This window comes from Rattus rattus, chromosome 1, assembly GCF_011064425.1.
Source record: "Rattus rattus isolate New Zealand chromosome 1, Rrattus_CSIRO_v1, whole genome shotgun sequence".
Taxonomy (NCBI): domain Eukaryota; kingdom Metazoa; phylum Chordata; class Mammalia; order Rodentia; family Muridae; genus Rattus; species Rattus rattus.
In genome coordinates this window covers 21,134,063-21,140,062 of record NC_046154.1, presented here as the reverse complement: position 1 = coordinate 21,140,062, position 6,000 = coordinate 21,134,063, and positions in this window count along the sequence as shown.

Sequence of the window (6,000 nt, the reverse complement as noted above, 5' to 3'; positions counted from 1 at the left end):
CTGTTGTGGCCATTCGATCTTTTTTTTCCAAACCATTAAATTTCTCTGTCTCAACAGTGAGGCTTTCCTGTCTTCTGTTTCTTGCTCACTGAAGGAGTGGATCTATTCGTAATATAATTTCCGTCATACAAGTTAGCATACTCAGGCCAGAAGCCTACATTTGGCCTGACATAATTTTCAGCCCTTTCTTGGACTTGAACATTCAGAGGCCATGTAGAGTTAATAACTGGCCTGAGTTCAGTGTTGTCTTAGTGAGTAGGGAAGCTGGAAGGGAGAGAGGGTGGGAGTAACAGTCGTGTGTGGATGCAGAGGTCAGGGGATGAACATTCATTGGCTCAGCATGTTATCTCTTCTGGGCACAGTCCATAGCAACAATTAAAACAGCAGCAGCAAAAGGTCAGTCATCAAAGGTCACCATACAGACACAATAAGAGGAAAAGGCTAGGACTATTTTGAGAATTACAAAAGCATGACTCCGAGACCCAAAAATGTGCACAAGCTGTTGAGAAGCAGAGCTGGCCAATTTGTTTAAGGCAGGGATGCCTTACACCTTTGACTGAGAGCAAGAGGCACTTCCGGCCCAGGGTCTCAGGACAGCGAAGGCTGATCCTAACTGCTGTAGAGACATGTGCTCAACCTGCTTATCTGTGCTCTTTTCACAATAAAAGGGGGCTAGAGGTAGCCTAGCTGCCCATCCACTGATGGATGGATAATGAAAACAGGGTGTACATACACACACATACATGCACATGTGCATGCACACACAAACACACACAAACATGCACACACACAAGAACAAATGCACACATACACACATTCACATATACATACACACATACACATGCATGCACAACAACACACTTACGTAAACACACAAACACACATGCACATGTGTGTGCACGCACACACACAGACTAGAATTTCATTAAGCAATAAAGAAAAGCTGAAATGAAATTGCATGAAAATGGATGGAACTAGGAAACACATTAATAGGTAACTAGCCTTCAAATGACAAACCCCGTGTTCTCTCTCATGTGCCAGCTCTCAATGGTTACATGTGTGCATTTGTGTGTGAGTGCATAGGGGAAAGTTAGGAAACTAGAAAAAGGCCTATTAGATATGGGAATAGAATTTTTTTTACATTTTCTTTATTTTTGGGTGTTTGAGTATTTGCCTGTATGTATGTATGTATGTATGTATGTATGTATGTATGTATGTATGTATGTGCATTGTGTATGTGCCTGGTGCCCTTGGAGGCCAGAAGAGGCCATTAGATCCCCTGGAAACTGGAGTCACAAATGGATATGAGCTGCCATGTGGGTTCTAGGAAGAGAATCCAGATCCTCTACAAGAGAAGCAAGGGGTCTTAACCACTGTGTTCTCTCTCCAGTCCCTTCCAGCATAGCTTCTAATGTTATTTTGTTTTTTCTTTAAGTAGACTTTCTTAAGTAGCTACATGGTTAGCATACCTACCTCCTATATAAGAAGTGACATTGTATCATTTCCTTCTTCGGAAGACAGTCACCATCCTCTCTCTGAGATCTGAGACTCATTGCTAACCTTGGTTATCCCACTTTGTCAAGTACTTTATCCAAGCTTACCACGTTACAGTTTGAATCATGTGAACATATTTTATTTGATTACTTGGTGCATTAATATATTTCATATACATCAAGTAATATATACACACACACTCTGTAAATGAAAACAGCAGAAAGCTAGGACAAGAATGTATCCAAATGAACCCAAAGGACCACACAGATCCTTGTTATTTTTCTAAAGTCCTTTCTCTGAGATGGTGGCAGACACCATGCAGGAGGAACCGCAGTGGGCAAGTTAGCTTCCTAGAGACAAGCCCACCGCCATCTGCACAGCTGTGATGGATGTACCTCAGAGAGGCACAGCCTCAGGGGTTCGTCTCTAGATTGCTTCTTGCTGCTGCTCTGCCTTCTCATGTTTCTCATTGCTGTATTCCTCATACATCTAGCAGGGTGCGATTGGGTGTGGGGAGACCCTCACTGCCTTTAATCTGATGTGATTGTCTCCTGGGAGACACAGCACACTCTTTTGGGGGAATTTCCTGCAGATCAATATGAAAATGAACTTTCATAAAATAATATTATTCGGATGAACTAATGATTTCACAGAATTCCTGATTCGATTTAAATAGTTTTGGGAAGTTAGGGTAGTTGATAGAAAGTTTAAGGAAATGGTTTTAAGTTATTTTGCCAAAAAGTTATAATAAAGTTAGAATTAAAAATAGAATGTGCCTTTCCTTCTAGAATAGTGGGGGCTGGGTAGGTTAGAAAAAAAGGACAGTGGGTTTTCATTCGTTACAAGAATGCAAATGTACAAGAGAGAAAAACAGACTTGGGACAAGTTAATGATCAAAGGAAACATTTAATTCTAGGTTGGGTTTGAGTTCCCGGATCTTGTGATCTAAGGATGTGACCACAGGTTTCAGTGTGCACCGTGAAAACACAGTTATGAATAGAGAGTAAATATTTTTATAAGAATAGAGGATGGATAATTAACTAGGTTAACTAAACAAGACTTTAAAAATAAGATGTAAGATTGATGATGTGTTTCTTGGTAACACAAACTGTCCTCGGCTAAGCATAGGAAAAATCTTGCTACTAGAGACTGACTTAAACTTTGTTAATTAATGACCAAAGAATTATTGCTTTGGGGTTACAACGAACTCGTGGAGAGAAAGATAGATGGGAAATGTTTAATTAGGTATGAGTTTCAAAAGAAGAATATGTATTAATCCTGTTGTAATTTCCTTTTGTGTATAATTTTAATCTGTCCTTGAAGAATATGCCCTTGTGATTGTTTTTAGAGAATATGTAACTTGTGTCTATAAGGTAATCTTTTTCTTACTTAGAGAATTTTGTCCTAGGTGGTATAACAACAAGGTTAAGAAAAAATAAAAGTTGTTGGACCTTGCTTGTTGGAGTTTTCTCCATCCATCAAATGTATATATGTGTATATGAGTATATGTGTATATATGTATGTGTATATCTGTGTATACGTGTATATATATGCGTGTATGTATTATGTATATATGTATATATTTTATGTGTGTATATATGCATGTATGTGTGTGTATGTGTATGGTTGGCGCTTTGCTCCTCCATTCAGTGTGTGAATGTGTGTACATGTATGTATGTATATATGTATGTACGTACATATGTATGTGTATGTGTGAAGTTGTTGAAGCTTGTTTCATCTACCATGTATGGGGGGGGCCTTCCAGAGCAGGCAGGCAAACTCATAGTGGTAGCTGCAGATGGGAACACATCCTCTCAGAAACTGACAGACAGCAAAAGCAAAGACATGGAGTGTTTGAGTCCTCAGCATACATAGATTTAAAAAGACTCACCCCAAGCCCAGAACACTGACCTGTCGCCAGTCACACAAGGTTCACAGAAGCCGGTCACATGCTAAGCTCCAGAAGAATGAAGGAGTTCCTAAGCGTTGAAAGAGTCCCGAGCAATTAGCTGAGCCAGGAAGAATCAATAATTAAAAGTTGCACCGGTCTGGAAACCCAGACTCACGCTTCTGATCCCCAGGGCAAAGATGGTGTTGTCAGGGAGATTAATACCCAAGACAGAGATGCACAAAACCAGTGAAATGTTGCCAAGGCACTTTCACTGGGAATTGAATGCATTTTTTAGAAGTGGGAAGGCAGAAAGAGGAGGGTTGTAGAGGATTCCGTGCCAACTTGGGCTACATGGTCAGACCTTATCTCAAAAAAAAAACTTTTACAAAGGTACACTTTTTATGTGTCAGCCTTAAAAGGAGGTGAAAATGGAGTGAAGTGAAGATAGGGAACAATAAATTAAAGGTATCAGTTATGAGGGAAGGGCAATAAACGGGATTCATGGACTTGGGGGCTTTGGGGTTTTTTTTTAACTTTTTTTTTCAAGATTTATTTATTTTATGTATATGAGTACACTGTAGCTGTCTTCTTTAGACACACCAGAAGAGGGCATCAGATCTCATTACAGATGGCTGTGAGCCACCATGTGGTTGCTGGGAATTGAACTCAGGACCTCGGGAAGAGCAGTCGGTGCTCTTAACCGCTGAGCCATCTCTCCAGCTCTTTTTAAACGTTTAATAGATTCTTTGTGAATTTCAAATCATGTACCCCCATTCCCACTCATCTCTCTGCCCCCTCACATCCATCCTCCACTCTTGCAACCCTCCCCACCCCTGGAAAAGGAAATGAAAAACTACCACTACCAAACCATCTCTCTGTGAATGGTGCTGTGTGTCACAGTGTGTCTGTCACACAGTACACCCTTTTATCCACACATCTGTCCTCGCAAATGTTCGAGTCATCTGTCCCGTTCGAGACCTCAGGCTTCTGCTACACTATCAATACCGGGTCCTCACTGGGACTCCTCTCGGGTAGCCTGTTGTCATGTGTCATGGAGATCCTGCAGCTTTGGATCTGCAGGACTGGGCCCCTTCACTCGATCCAGCAGTTCATAGATGGGGTAGATGTTGGAGTGGGCTAACCCAGAGCTCTGCATCTGCCTGCGTGGTAGCTGAGTTGGTCAGCCAGCCAGCTCTTCTGCTCCCACACCACCAGGGCAAGCTCCCCAGCACTGCCAGACTAGCTCATCCAATGTCACAGCCAGCAAGGGGTGAGCCAGCTCTCCCACTCTCAGGCCTTTGGACCAGCTCACCGGTGCCCCAGCCACCATGGTCAGCTCCGCTATACTGCCCAGGTAAAGTGCAGGGTTCCATCTTCAAGGGCTACAGCCAAGGAGGGACAGGGAAAGCTGTCCAGCTCTCATGACCTAGGACTGGCTCTCCCGCTTGCCCAAGTAGGGCAAGAGGTGAGGAGGGGAGAGCAGCTCGCCCTCACCCACATCACAGCTGCAGACAAGAGGCGAGGCCAGCTCTACTGTACTGCCCAGGTGAGGTGCAGGGCGATTTTCCTTAGTGCTGCAGTTGGGGGTAATATGGGCCATATCGACACAGAACCCTGCCGATGCACGACCACAGGCCCAGACATGACCCTCAGCAGCACAGGTTGGGATTTCGCCATGGCCTCAAGTGGCAGGGCAGGCCACTCGCATCAGGCTCTTCCTCTCCACCCTTGCATCTCCAGTTCTGCCTCCCTTCATAGTGCTCAAACCTCTCTGCTTCCTTTCCTCCCCCGTCTCTCCACCACATTCTCGCACACCACAGAGGTTCCTACGTCGGACGGGCATGGCAGGTGGGCCTCTAGGCCGTGGGCAGGCTTCTCAATGGACTTGTGTTTTAAAGAAGGGTCTGCTGGCTTGGTTCAGTGGATGTTAAGTTTACTTTCCATTGCTGGGATAAAACACTATGCCCAAAAGCAGCTTGTGGAGGAAAGACCCTGTTCCGTCTTGTAGGTTGTCACACTCCAATCTGCAAGCAGGAACTCGTGCAGAGACAACAGGGAACACCACTCCTTGGCTAGCTTCCTGTCTCGTGTCGATGGGGGAACACCACTCCTTGGCTAGCTTCCTGTCTCGTGTCGATGGGGGAACACCACTCATTGGCTAGCTTCCTGTCTCGTGACGATGGGGGAACACCACTCATTGGCTAGCTTCCTGTCTCGTGACGATGGGGGAACACCACTCATTGGCTAGCTTCCTGTCTCGTGACGATGGGGGAACACCACTCATTGGCTAGCTTCCGGGTTCATGTTCATTTCTGCTGCCTTTAGTATACCTCCCAGGATACCTGCCCAGGGTGGCACCACCCTCATTGTGCCAGGTGCTCCACATCAATCAATCAATCAATCAATCATCAATGAAGATGATGCAAACTCTAGGCTGATCAAAACCAACCTGCACAGTAGAGCAAAGGTGCTTACCTTAGGCAAGTCTAATGCCAAGAATTTAATCCCAGGGACCTAAGGCAATTTCTGATACAGAGGGGAGAGGGAAGGGGAGGGGGGGGAGGGGAGGGGGGAGGGGGGGGAAGGGGGAAAGGGAGGGAGAATGAGTGCGAGCG